This window comes from Gymnoscopelus braueri (genome assembly GCF_963280865.1).
Source record: "Gymnoscopelus braueri genome assembly, chromosome: 24".
Taxonomy (NCBI): Eukaryota; Metazoa; Chordata; class Actinopteri; order Myctophiformes; family Myctophidae; genus Gymnoscopelus; species Gymnoscopelus braueri.
The window spans coordinates 26,963,714-26,976,868 of record NC_137626.1 but is presented as its reverse complement, the minus strand read 5'-3'; the positions used below and the strand labels follow the sequence as shown (position 1 = coordinate 26,976,868).

Sequence of the window (13,155 nt, the reverse complement as noted above, 5' to 3'; positions counted from 1 at the left end):
GTGAGCTTGTAGCTCTGCTATTTTCACTACTTCTTAAAGTTGTTTTAAATTTATTTTTTCTGGAATGTATTTTTTTCTCCATTTATTTATTGATGAAAGTCTTTTTGGAAATGTTTTTAATTGATGGAAAATAGAATTTAAAAAAAATAAAAATTGGTCCGCGACCTAAACATGGGTCCCGACCATCTGTTTGGGAAATAGTGTTTTAAACAGTTATAATTTCCCATAGGCTATTCATTTATTTTGTGTAACATGGTCTCTAAATGCTACAGAAAGGAGGATTAGGAAGTTGCGCAGGATAAATGAGGGCATTAATAGTCTAATTAATGTGCAATATCGAAAAAGAAACATGACATAGGCTACAACTTGCGTTTGTTTGGATTTTTTTTAGAGACATTTTTATTACTTTAAATGACAGTGTTGTGTTCACAGATTCAAACGGAAATAGACAGTCAGGTTGAATACATGATTGTTGATTTGATGATGATAGGAAATTAGGAATTAAAGTGCGTAGCCATGGATCACACTACGGTCGTCTGTCACGACCGTGATGGGTGAACTTCAACCTGGTGTTTGCACTTTAAATATACAAACTTTCAAATACAAAGTCCAAACCCCATGATATAAAGTGCAAACCCCATGGCCACGGATGTTACAATTGTGTACGGGCCCTCAGAGGTACCCCTATGTTCCGTATTGTTAAATAAAAAGCATTTTAATCTGATCGGTGGCCATTTTCTCATAGAGTTATGACTTATCAGAGTGCAATACACCTCCCAACCGATAGGGTCGTGTAGTTGAAAGCATGTGGTAAAAGTACGAAGAAAATGGCCACCGATCGGATTAAAATGCTTTTTATTGAGCAATACGGAAGATACGGGTACTTTTGAGGGCCCGTAAATAATTGTAACATCCGTTGCCACGGGGTAAGATTTAATAATATAAATTTGAACGTTTATATAGATGTACGGGCCATAAATGGAGAAAGTGCAAACACCAGGTTGAAGTTCATCCATGACGGGCGTGACAGACGACCGTCGTGTGATCTATGGCTAGATTTGATGATGATAGGAAAGCGCGTTGATATTGATATCTCAGCACTTGGTTTTTGAGGGCGGATTCGAGGTTGTTTGTAGCCTAAATGCCTGGACTTGTCTCTTGGAAAACATGAATGTTTCGCTCATTAATGTTGAGTTTGAAGTTGATTTTCTGTTTCTTCAGGCCAGGTAGGCTAGAGGCAGTGGTTCTCATCCTGTGGGTCGGGACCTCCAGGGGGGTCCTCACATGATCTTGGGGGGGTCCCCAGATGACAGTAAAGTGACCATTAAGGACTTTTAAGACCTTTTAATACTTAAAAAATGAAAAAAGACCAAGACTGCATCAAAAGTAATCAAACTACCATAAAAACTGGTCAAACATTGGCCAAATTGTCAAATAATGTAAGAAATAGGCAAAAAATATATAAATAGACAATCTACAAGCTCACAACATTGAGATGAGTTGTGAGCTTGTAGATCTGCTATTTTCACAATATTTACATGTGGAACCGAGTCCAACTAAATGTAATGCTTCAACTCCTACAATTCCAAGTGCTTGTCAGGGTGGGGGGTCCCCAGTTCAAATATGATTATTTTTGGGGTCACGGTCTGAAAAGTTTGAGAACCACTGGGCTAGAGCATGCAATGCATGGGGCCTAGTAAAGTGCTTACAAGGATGAGTAGTATATTTACCTCCAGCTTAAGTCTTGCAACAATGAGAGACATTCACGAGTTGGATTTAGCCTCTTCTAATCTTAGTTTCCTGACTTTCTGCTAAATCAGACCCGAACCAACCCTCTTGTTGAAATAAAGGGCATGCAGGAGCCAGCCTTAAAGCACTGACAGACATGAGTGCCAATTTGTGTGCATGTGTGTGTTATGTGCATACTGAATGGGCTTGTGAGTGCAAGTTATTGTGATTGTGTGTTTGGCATGTGTCTGTGTATGGGGGTTAGAGAGGTGTGTGTGTGTGTGTGTGTGTGTGTGTGTGTGTGTGTGTGTGTGTGTGTGTGTTGCACTGTTGTAGTCTGTGATAGTGTGTTTGCATGTGCCTGCTTGTGTGAGTGTGAGTGAAAGTGTGTGTGTATTTGCCCACAGGGTGGTGATTTGCGGTGAGTTCAGATTTTCCCCTCTTCAGGGCTTGTCATTCCCTCCAAAGGGAAACAGACGGCTCTTCATCCCCTCGCCTGACTTCATCTGCCTTTTGTTTCCTGTTCCTGTTGAAGCAGCAGGCACCATGTGCGGCTGCATGGACCAGAGTCCGTTTTTTTACACCCATGAGAGCGAAACTAAGACCCAACCCTGAATCCTTCACTGTATTGCACTTGCTTATAGATGCATATAGTTGCACACATCTGCACCATGCATACAGACAGATAGATAATACTGTATGTGTACATAGATAGACATGCAGGCATGTATGCACCCATGCACATACACTGGTGGACACGTGCATATTGTCCACATGCAGTGGGATGTCAATGTCAAGTTTATTAATATGTCCCAAACTGGGCAATTTATGTTACAGCAGATAATAAAAACTCTAAAACACAGAAAACATACATATACAAGAACATGGTGTAACAACAACCATCCTCTCCACCCACTTCCATAATTGTGGACAGCAGACTACGACCATATTGCACCATAGCAACTAAAGACAGAAACACATCAGCTCATCGTTACCATCCTCCCAGATGGAGATGGGCCGGTCAACTGTCCCCATGAACAACAGCTACCTCCTCCTGCTTCCACCAGCGATGGCACGAATGGAAGTAGGAATAAATGAGAATGTGTTCCTATTGTTGCAGGGGCCTCTAGTCTAACCGTTGGTCGGAAGGCAAGTGTTCATATTCAGAATTTAGGGGATGAGAGCTGTCCGCTCTAAGAAACAGACATGCAACACACATGTCCACAGAGGATTGTTGTTTATAGCCACCCAGAAGATTATTAGACTGTGTGTGCGGGCATGGACATGATTTACGGGGATCCACCATAATCAGTCTTTGTACTGTGGACATTATGTCAAAACCAGTCACGACAGAGGGGTGGATGGATGACCTTTTTCTTTTCCAACCAAAGTGCCTCAGGGCTGCTTCAGGCTTGGAAATAACGGGCGTTTCATTTCAGTAGATTCTTTTGGTATTGTAGTGGCTTGAACATGAAGTCCTACTCTCTGGGGAATTCGACTTATCTCTACTCACATATGAGTTTCTCTGACCGGGTTACAGTACATTACAAGGAACAGATGTTTTATTTCCCTTGACAAACAAAAGCAAAGTCCCCCTTCTCCACCTGTTTGTCTGGAAACAGAGATGCTACATCCTGTACGTTGGACCACAATACAGGCTACTGTCTGCAACACTTTCCAGACAGTAAAATACAGTACTTCAGACGTAGGATGCAAAGTGTGATAAAGGGAATATTTCCTGGTCCCTGGAGAAGGGGAAATTACTTTTACTGCGTCACCCAGCACATGGCTGCTCAGATGGCTTAGATGAGCGTAGGCACCGCAAGAAGACGTCTTGCTCAGGGACACTTAAACATGTAGACTGGGCCAGCCGAAAGTCAAACCGATGACCTAATGATTCAAACGGCCACTCTACCTACTCGACTACAGCTGCCCATAAGTACTAAAACAAGATTGATGTAATATGGAATCTTATCGGGAACGTTTAAAAAGCTCAATTCCATTCCCCACCAACCTACGTATTTGGCCAAACAAAAGCTTATTTACCGCTGTTTCCGTAGTGATGTACATAACTATTTCACCTACAGCATACATCGGAAATGAAGCGGCAGATGTAATATAGGGAATCTTATGGTATAATTACACCTGGGGATCATATATGGTGTATAAATATGGGTTATTTCCTGACTGCACAGCTGGTTCAAACCTGTATGAACACGAGTCACGTCTCTACCATCACAGTTGTTCTCATTGCATTTTATTATAGCTATATTTGTCGGTTGACATGTTGATGTGTTGTGGGTTTTAGGCATCTTAACTCTTTGACTGCGGACGACGCGATAACGCGTCAAGTGCTACTTTGTCCAGTTGGCCGTCGACGCGCTCGACGCGCTGGACGCGCGTTCATTGTTTAATCTCTGATTGCGCTATGCTGCTTAATATTCAATGTTATTCTCGAGTTCCACTTACTTCACGGACATCTGCATCCGGTTCCATGACCTGGATTCCGTTTCCGGTTTTTGATTCTTTTCCCCAGTCATTTTCGTCCAAAATAGGTAAATAAACGGGTTTTCACACGGTATAACGGACAAACGGAACGGTTCTCTTCTATAATCTATGGTCTGGGTGACGATCAGTCATCGCCGTCGTATATCACAACGTAATTTTCGCTGATCAAAACAATGGGGGGGACGTCACATCCGTTTTCATGTTTTTCCTTGTCTAATCTATGAAGAAGGGTGAGAGAGACCCAACGACATGGATCAAGCTGTCATGTGCTGCGCTCTAGTGGCGGAATTGTGCTGGGTCTTTACATTATGTGTCCTTAAATTATTTTCATGAGAAAAATTCAAAATATAAAAATAAAAAAACACGAAAATTGCTGGCACTGGGGGAGTACTTTATGAAAATACTCTGGCAGTCAAAGAGTTAATTGCGACGAACGTTAGCGTCTGTCGTTATTGTCTGCTTGGCTTTGGGGAAATTGCTGTACTGTATGTAAGCCACCTGTACGACCACAGACAAGACAGCTTATGTGGATGTCATTTAGATGCAGACAGTTTAAGCAGACTGTCTAATCAGTTGTTTTGTTTCTTTTATGAGATACTGTTAACATACTGCACATGTACTGCAGTTCATAAGATGAGTCATAGCACATTCTGGAGTTATCAGGAGTGGTGTACGTTTTTATGATAATCCACTGTATTATTAATTATTTGAAATGATTGATGTGGTTGACTATGCTATAGTGGCCAATGAATAATTGATCAATTAAAACTGACAGGAAACGTACAAACGATAAGCACAAATGTAATGCACCTAAAGGCAATGAAGGCTGCTTTTCGAGGCAGATGTACTGTACAGTAGGTTCCTCCTCTGTTGCTCATTATGGTGTAAAAGGGTACTTATGAGCAGGAATCCAGCCCTTTGGGCATGGCTAGAAAACACGTCTGGCTCGATTCTGTTTTAGCATGTCGGGATCATTAGCATCTAGCTTCTCTCTGTGCTGTTTAAAGGTCCAGCACAGAGTTATTTTGAGCATATAAATTCACATATATATTCTGAACTAATTTGTAGATTGTAGATGGACAAAATACGGTATTTGGAACTTTCCTACCTCATCATCATGAAGCAATTTCTGTTTTATTCCAATGTTTACAAACATTGTCAACATAAGTAACCAAACCCTATTACAGCCCACAAATACAGCAAATACAGTTTTAAAACCATTTATTTGTTGTCTGTAGTATTTATCCTTATATCAAGAGCTGAGTCAATCATCCTTCTATAAATGCACGAAATCACTGTGTGCGTGTGAGAGAGTGCTTCCTCCGTGTATCTCGAGAACTGCCCGACCGATTGACTTCAAACACGTATCGCCAAGAACCCATGAGAGTGATGCGCTGAGTGGGAAGTTGGTTGGATGGGTGGTTGTCCAAAAATATAGATACATCTGTAAATCCCTATTGGAGTACCTGATGTCATCAACATGACGTCGTCTATGACGTAGCTATGACTCCAAACTTGGGCAGGGTTTCAACTTTCAGTGACATCACAGCCCCTTTGCCTTCCATTATGGACCACTTCACCCTTGCCTTCCATTATGGACCACTTCACCCATTTTCAACCTATCTTAATATAATTGGTCCTCACTCATTGTGGATGGCATCATTCGCTCTATGTCTGAGGAGAGCTGTGGTCATTACCGAAACCTACCTACCAGTAAAATCATTGGTAGGTACAGTAGGTTTGGTCATTTCAAACAAGATTTATTTATTGTCTCCGCCGTAGGTGGAGAGTATGTTTTCGCTTCGTCCCGCCGTGTGTGAGCAAACATTGTTAGCCAAGCTAACATTGGTCAAGCTCCACGTGACACGTGTCAATATGTTGACACCAATGCCTTTGATTGGCTAGAGGGACGCATGACGAAATGAAATCCTATAAATAGGTGTGTCACTTCAAAAAACCGTTTACGTTTTTTGAAGTGAGGTAAGACAGGATCAATCAGTCTTGATTGGAACAGTACCTTCCAGTCCAAATCACCCGTCCGTGCGTGTGTGTGTCCCTCTGAGAACACCTAACATTGGTCAAGCAAAGGCGCAGAAGGCCAAAGCTAAGAAAGCATACTCATCTACAACAGTAACACAGAAGAGGACTATAGAGTTGAATTGATCCCACAACAACAAGGCCGAAGTCTTAATACTGTAACAATTGGCCACCTTGATCAAATACATTATGTAGCACTAGAGAAAACTGACATAGATCAAACACACCAATCAACTGCTGAAACTGTTCAAGACAACAATGAAGATGAAGAAGACAGACAAGTATTTGAACAAACCAGTCAATTACGACCACTCCCATATGACACATTGCTTCAAGAAGAACATTCTTTAGATGCAAACACTACATATTCAGTCGCCCCTGCAGAACACCAAAAACCATGCACATTCTACCAACAGTACCTTGCAGTACAAATCACCCGTCCGTGCGTGTGTGTGTTCCTCTGAGAACACCTAACATTGGTCAGTTTTACGTGACATCACAATATGTAATATAAATATATAAACAGGAGGCTGAGATCACACAGTGTAACTAACTCCCATTATGCAAACTAAAGAAGCAGCAAATGAGCATCTGAAACCTGATGAAGACGCAAAGGCGCAGAAGGCCAAAGCTAAGAAACAGAGAGAAGGAATGAAATTAAGAGTATGTTTTCGCTTCGTCCCGCCGTGTGTTAGCATGGCCCCTAGCCAAGCTAACATTGGTCAGGCTCCACGTGACACGTGTCAATATGTTGACACCAATGCCTTTGATTGGCTAGAGGGACGCATGACGAAATAAAATCCTATAAATAGGTGTGTCACTTCAAAAGGCCATTTATGTCTTTTGAAGTGAGGTAAGACAGGATCAATCAGTCTTGATTGGAACAGTACCTTCCAGTACAAATCACCCGTCCGTCCGTGCGTGTGTGTGTCCCTCTTGAGAACACCTAACATTGGTCAAGCAAAGGCGCAGAAGGCCAAAGCTAAGAAAGCATACTCATCTACAACAGTAACACAGAAGAGGACTATAGAGTTGAATTGATCCCACAACAAGGCCGAAGTCTTAATACTGTAACAATTGGCCGCCTTGATCAAATACATTATGTAGCACTAGAGAAAACTGACATAGATCAAACACACCAATCAACTGCTGAAACTGTTCAAGACAATGAAGATGAAGAAGACAGACAAGCATTTGAACAAACCAGTCAATTACGACGACTCCCATATGACACATTGCTTCAAGAAGAACATCTTTTAGATGCAGACACTACATATTCAGTCGCCCCTGCAGAACACCAAAAACCATGCGCATTCTACCAAGACGACCCGTTCTACCAAGACGACCCGTGCTATTAAAATAGCACGGGTCTGCTGGCGGAGACTTGTGCTCCGAGGAGCACATTTTCTAGTTTTTATTTATTTTGTATTTATTAATACAACAATGGCTTCTGCCTTCTAACGTAGGTAGAAAATAGGTGAAGTGCTCGTTTGTGAGATTAGCTGCCACACACAGACCCTCTCATAGACAGCTAGCCTCTTGCAGAGCCTTGCCATAAAACATGTCTCTAGAGTTATTTAATATTTTTGGTGGTGGATCGTGGAGCTACCCATTTGTTTATGTTTGTATCACTGATTGGGCCTTTAAGAATTGGATTCAAGAATAATCCCCAGATATGAAGCTGTCTTGAATATACTATAGCTTGAGCTTCAAATTAGGTTACTGCTTGTAGTTTGAAATAGCAGATGGAAACGATGATTAAAAGAAAGTATATTCAGCTTGAAAGATGAGTATACAATTTACACAATGCACATTTATATGCCTTTTTTTTCTCCCTGCACTTATTATATTATACTGATGTGGATACTGCTTCTTCATATTTTTTTTCATAGTCTTAGTTTTTCTTTTTTCAGAATAAACTTTATTGTCAAAACACAGGTTTACAGGTGCTAAAAAGCGGATGAAATTAGTTTTGATTATTACTATTGTCATTGTTGTTGTAGCACAGTACTTTGTAGACCGCACACAATTGCATTTCGTTCTTGTACTGTAATACTTGTAAAATAGGTGACAAGAAGGAATACAAGCAGAGAGGATTGCTAGGGTGTGAGGTAGAGTCTGAGTTGTAAGACTGACAGAAAATAGGGAGCGATTCAGTCCTGACAGGTGGAAGTCAGTCCACAGCTAAGTTGGGAGCCAGGAGGGAGAAGAGTCTAATACACTTGGAATGTGTGCTTCCCACAAGTTTAATTCTCTCAGACAAAGTCGAGGTACTCCTCCTTATCTGTACGCAGCTTTGAGGAGAGTTCTTAGTAAGGTTAACTCCCATATTCTGATTTTCCTTTTCATTTGTAATTACTGCTTTTATCCTCTGTCTGCACCGTTTTACCTGTCCGACCTTGACAAAGCCTGTTTTTACTGAGCTATTGGCAGAAGCAAATTTAGACTTTTCTGGACTCAAACAAATACTTTGAATCAAAAATGCAATCCAAAATCTGAAGTAGTGGTGCACGATTTGGGGATTAGAGCAATTATTTAGTCAAATATTGTGAAGACAGCTATTAGTATAATCAATTTTGTGAGTAAAGGTCTTCTCTGCAGTCTATGAGGCTGAGAAGAATCGTACACAGGAAGTATAGAGACGAGGGTACTAGGTGATTTTGAGAGGTGAGAGGATGTTTTGGCTCGCTCTTGCACTATTATCAGATCTCCAGTCTCAACTGGCCAGTGAATAATTAATCTTCGACAGTGGGGAATGTAATGTTTCCCCAGCTGCTGACAAAGATGATAGTTGGCTTTGAAGTGGTTTGGTTAAATGTTGCTGCACTGAGATGAGGGTAGAGATATGAATCTCCTCCCTATTCAGCTCTTTTTGACTACACTTATCATTTTAGATATTTAGATGATGCCCTCATCTCACAATGAGTGAGCCGACAGGGGTCCATTTGAGCAAGGAGATGCAGAACAGGAGCTGTTTTTGGACACATTGAATGTCACAAGGACAACACCTGTGGTCTTCCAGTGATGATGGTCCTTCCAACTATTATGTACTTAGACAGTGGGTGTTGAGTTAACCATTTAAGCAATATTATACTTCGTCGTACGATGGCAAAGTATCGTACGACTTGCGACTATCATAGGATGAAAATCTAATTTAGTTGGTGGTCTCTATATATGGCATTTTACGTTTGTGATGCCCGCTCACGGTCCACTCATCAGGCAATTTTAATATAAGCTGTTTAATGTATAAATTTAGATATATATAAATGTATGTCATGATCAGATAAGATGTTTCCATCGACCATGAACCGAAACCTCACATCTGATCAGTGAAGAAGCCTAGATTAGGCCTTCTACCTATTGGGGCATCGTGATGTGACAGTGCCTCGACAAGGATGACAGACTTGATTCAAGTGTACCACTTAAAACCACATATAAGCTCATGGAATTTATGTCTATTCAGTAAAACCGCATTGATAAATACTGTAGGTGTAATTTCCTCTTCCAGGCCTGCCACCTTCACTTGATGCTGTATATCATGTCCTAACACACACACATGCTGGAGGGGCAGGTGTTGGCAAAGAAGGAGAACAAATTAATACTATATATATATATATATATACCAAAAACTCAACCCTGAAGGTATTTTGAAAGTTCATTTGAAATGCACATAAAGGACCTTAGATATCTACGGTTCACTTGACTGCACAAGCAACAGTGGTGCTTTTACTGGGAAACTGTCCATAGATCAGTTAGCCAGTACCTTCTTCTCCCTGAATAAGAACTCCCAAGCCGTGGCACTGCCTTTCTTCCAAACCTGTATGTTTTTCTTTTCTTTTCTTTTTTTTGGCCTCCTTAACCCAAAGGTTAAGGATGGTTCCATCTCATTCTTTCCACATTTTTTTGGCATGTTTTGTGGCACTACACAATGTGCTGAGGAGACATGTGAGAGCGACATTAGGAGGAAGTTTGTTTTAAATCATTTCCACCATTGTGGGCCAAACGGGGCACCATGCCTGTATCAGCCACGAGAACTGGCCAGCTGCCAAGAATTGGGGCGACCATGAACCACTTAAGACCACCACCACGACTGCTCCACTGAGGAATGACAAAAAAAAAGAGTTGGATGAAGGGATCACATTGTGCCTGTGAGGACAGCTTGTCTTTTTATTGACTAGCAGATTTACAGACCAGCGATTCACCTTTGAACTCTAGTCATGGTTGGTGTTTAGGCCTGGCCAGTATAGAGTTATGCCGGCCTAGAGTTGTGGTTGTTGTTTATGCCAATCTAGAGTTGTGGCTGGTGTTTATTCCAAGCTACAGTAGAGTTGCGGTCCGTGATTATGCCAGTCTAGAGTTAATCCAGAAAATGTGGCAACTAGTGACTGTAGTGAATTGTGTTGGAGGAGTAGGAGGAGCAACTATGCAAAAATACATAATTTGTATGTGGGAGACAGACAATACAATATTGTACTATCTTACTGTTGTTTTTACACTCATTTACACTAATTTAATTTGACTTGACTATAGGAAATCAAGATCTTCTCTGACATACAGGATACCGTATGTTTATTTGAAGACCAGCTGTTGTGCGAAAGCGATCCTGATATCAGTCTGAAGAGAAGCAGTCCACTCAGTGGAGTGGGCAGAGTCTATGGTCTGCACCCTGGCAAGTGCAAAAGCAACACAGAGTACATCTTTACTTTGTCCATTGATAATCACTGTTACACAGTCAAATCCTCAGTGTTAATGTATCGCATTGTAGCTCAGAGTTAGATTATATCTTCAGATATCTCAGGGATTAGATTTAGCTGTGTGGTCTTTCTTAATTTGGGTTTGGTGTCCTTGTCCTTGCGCATGTGCCCTGGATGAGACAATGTCCTTGCGGCTTGCCTTTTATCTATACCCCAGATGGTACAGGGCCCTGTCTCGCTGGGATTCCGAGGGATTCTTGCGTTCATGCATCATTGTGTACAGTAACCAGGCTCCTCTGCCCTGGAATGTAACCCTAGCAGTGAGCCTGACAGGGTTTACAGCCAGCCTCTTCCACTTGACTTGAATGTCACATCCCACTGGAAGCTCCAGCAGAATGCATTAGTCACTGACAGGTGAGAGGCGGAGAGCCTGAGACAAAGAAAGACGACTGGGGAGGGACGCTCGGCAGAAACAGGAGAATGAGGATTCAGTACTTTATTCTGTCAGAAAAATATGTCAGTTGTGTATGGTATGATAATAGAAGAAAATTATTAGGCTATTGCGAGCTTTAAGAGAGAATAACTCAACTAAATAAATGCAACAGTTGCTGTTTTACTTCCTACATATCCTCATGAATACAGTCCGCTGCTTTACTTCATCAGTCCTATGACCTCCCTCTGCCTCCCTCCTCCCTAAATTAACAGACCTAGCAAGCACAGATTTACTTTTTATTTTCACAAATTTCCAATAATTTAGAAAATTTAAAATTCTTTGAACATTCTTTTCTCAAGATTTTAGGCTATAATGACATACCCAAAACAGGAACGCCCATCGTAGAATGTACAGATGATGATGATTTTTTTAAAGAACTGTATTTGTTTGTTTATTTTTTTCTGCTGGCTGTATGTATTCATGTGCAAGTGCAATTGTGGCACACAGCTTTTCACACAATCATTGCAGCTGCATTTCGCACAAACAAATGTTCTTGTTTGTGCACAAACTGTCTCCATAACAAAGGATGAGTTGTCTGGGTTTATCCAGACCCTCCTGTCTTATTTAATGCTACTTGGGATGAAACCAAGCTAATCCGTCTGACACCCTCTCGTATGAAAATGCCCCGGCGCTGTCCTTGCCAAAAAAACAAACAACCCACTTCAAAATACCACAGGGTGCGAGAATGGCGACCAGGGAGAGGGTGAAGAGGCAAACAGAGTGGCGTTGCTGGTGATTTAATTTCTCCCTCACATCCGCCAAGATGTCACGCAGGGCGGCTTTCTTTTCTTCCTCACTCTGTAGAGGAGAGATGGGACATGAGATGTTCTGGCACGGTCACAGACACCAGTGTTCATAAAGGAACGTTGTGTGGTCTCATAGAGTTTGGGGCGTGACTGCATGGTAAACATGAACGGTGTGAAACCAGTTAAGAAGCACTGCTGCTTTAAACCTTAAACTTTAAAGTGTTTCATTTATTTGAAGGCTTGAAGTCTGTCTGTACTTCCGTCTGTCTGTCTGTCCGTCTGTCTGATCTACCTCCAAGTGCATTCCCTCTTTTCTGTCACCTCAAGCCACTTTCATGCTTTACAAAAAGAGAAGCTGATAAGGAGTTTGTGTAGGTCTGTATATCTGCCTCAAAGTGCATTTCTTCTCCTTTAACACCTTAAGTCAGCGGTGAGCAACTTTGATGATGGAGAGGGCCACTATATTTCCACACTCACTCCAGAGGGCCACATTGCATACACTGTTTCTCCGTATTTTAACTTTTTTCACCATTCTATGTCACACAAAAGTAGCAAAAATAGCCGATCTACAAGCTCAAAACACGTCGACGCGTTTTGAGCTTGTAGATCGGCCATTTTTGTTTTGCTATTTTTTTATTGGAATCCTGAATATGCATTTAGTTATACTTATGGTAACTTTATGAACCTAAATACAAATACATTGGACATCAAAAAGACAATATAATTTTAATACTAGTCATTAAGCTACTAATATAGACTGAAGTAATTAAAGCGGAAATACAGCTGAAACCAATAATATATCAGTAATCCGATATTAACCTGCGGGCCGCATTAAGTGAAGGTGGGGGCCGCATGTTGCCCTCTTGCCGCCAGTTGCCCATGTAGGCCTTAAGTGTATTACATACCCCAAACAGCAGATGGCGGCATTTCATCATCTTTAATTTTCCAG

At 41.4% G+C, this 13,155-nt stretch overlaps 1 protein-coding gene across 1 annotated transcript in view; it reads left to right on the top strand.

Annotated features, from left to right (window-relative positions):
- col18a1b (collagen type XVIII alpha 1 chain b) overlaps positions 1 to 13,155 on the top strand; it is a 68,292-nt gene that overhangs the window by 436 nt on the left and 54,701 nt on the right. The gene's annotated exons all lie outside the window — the stretch shown is intronic.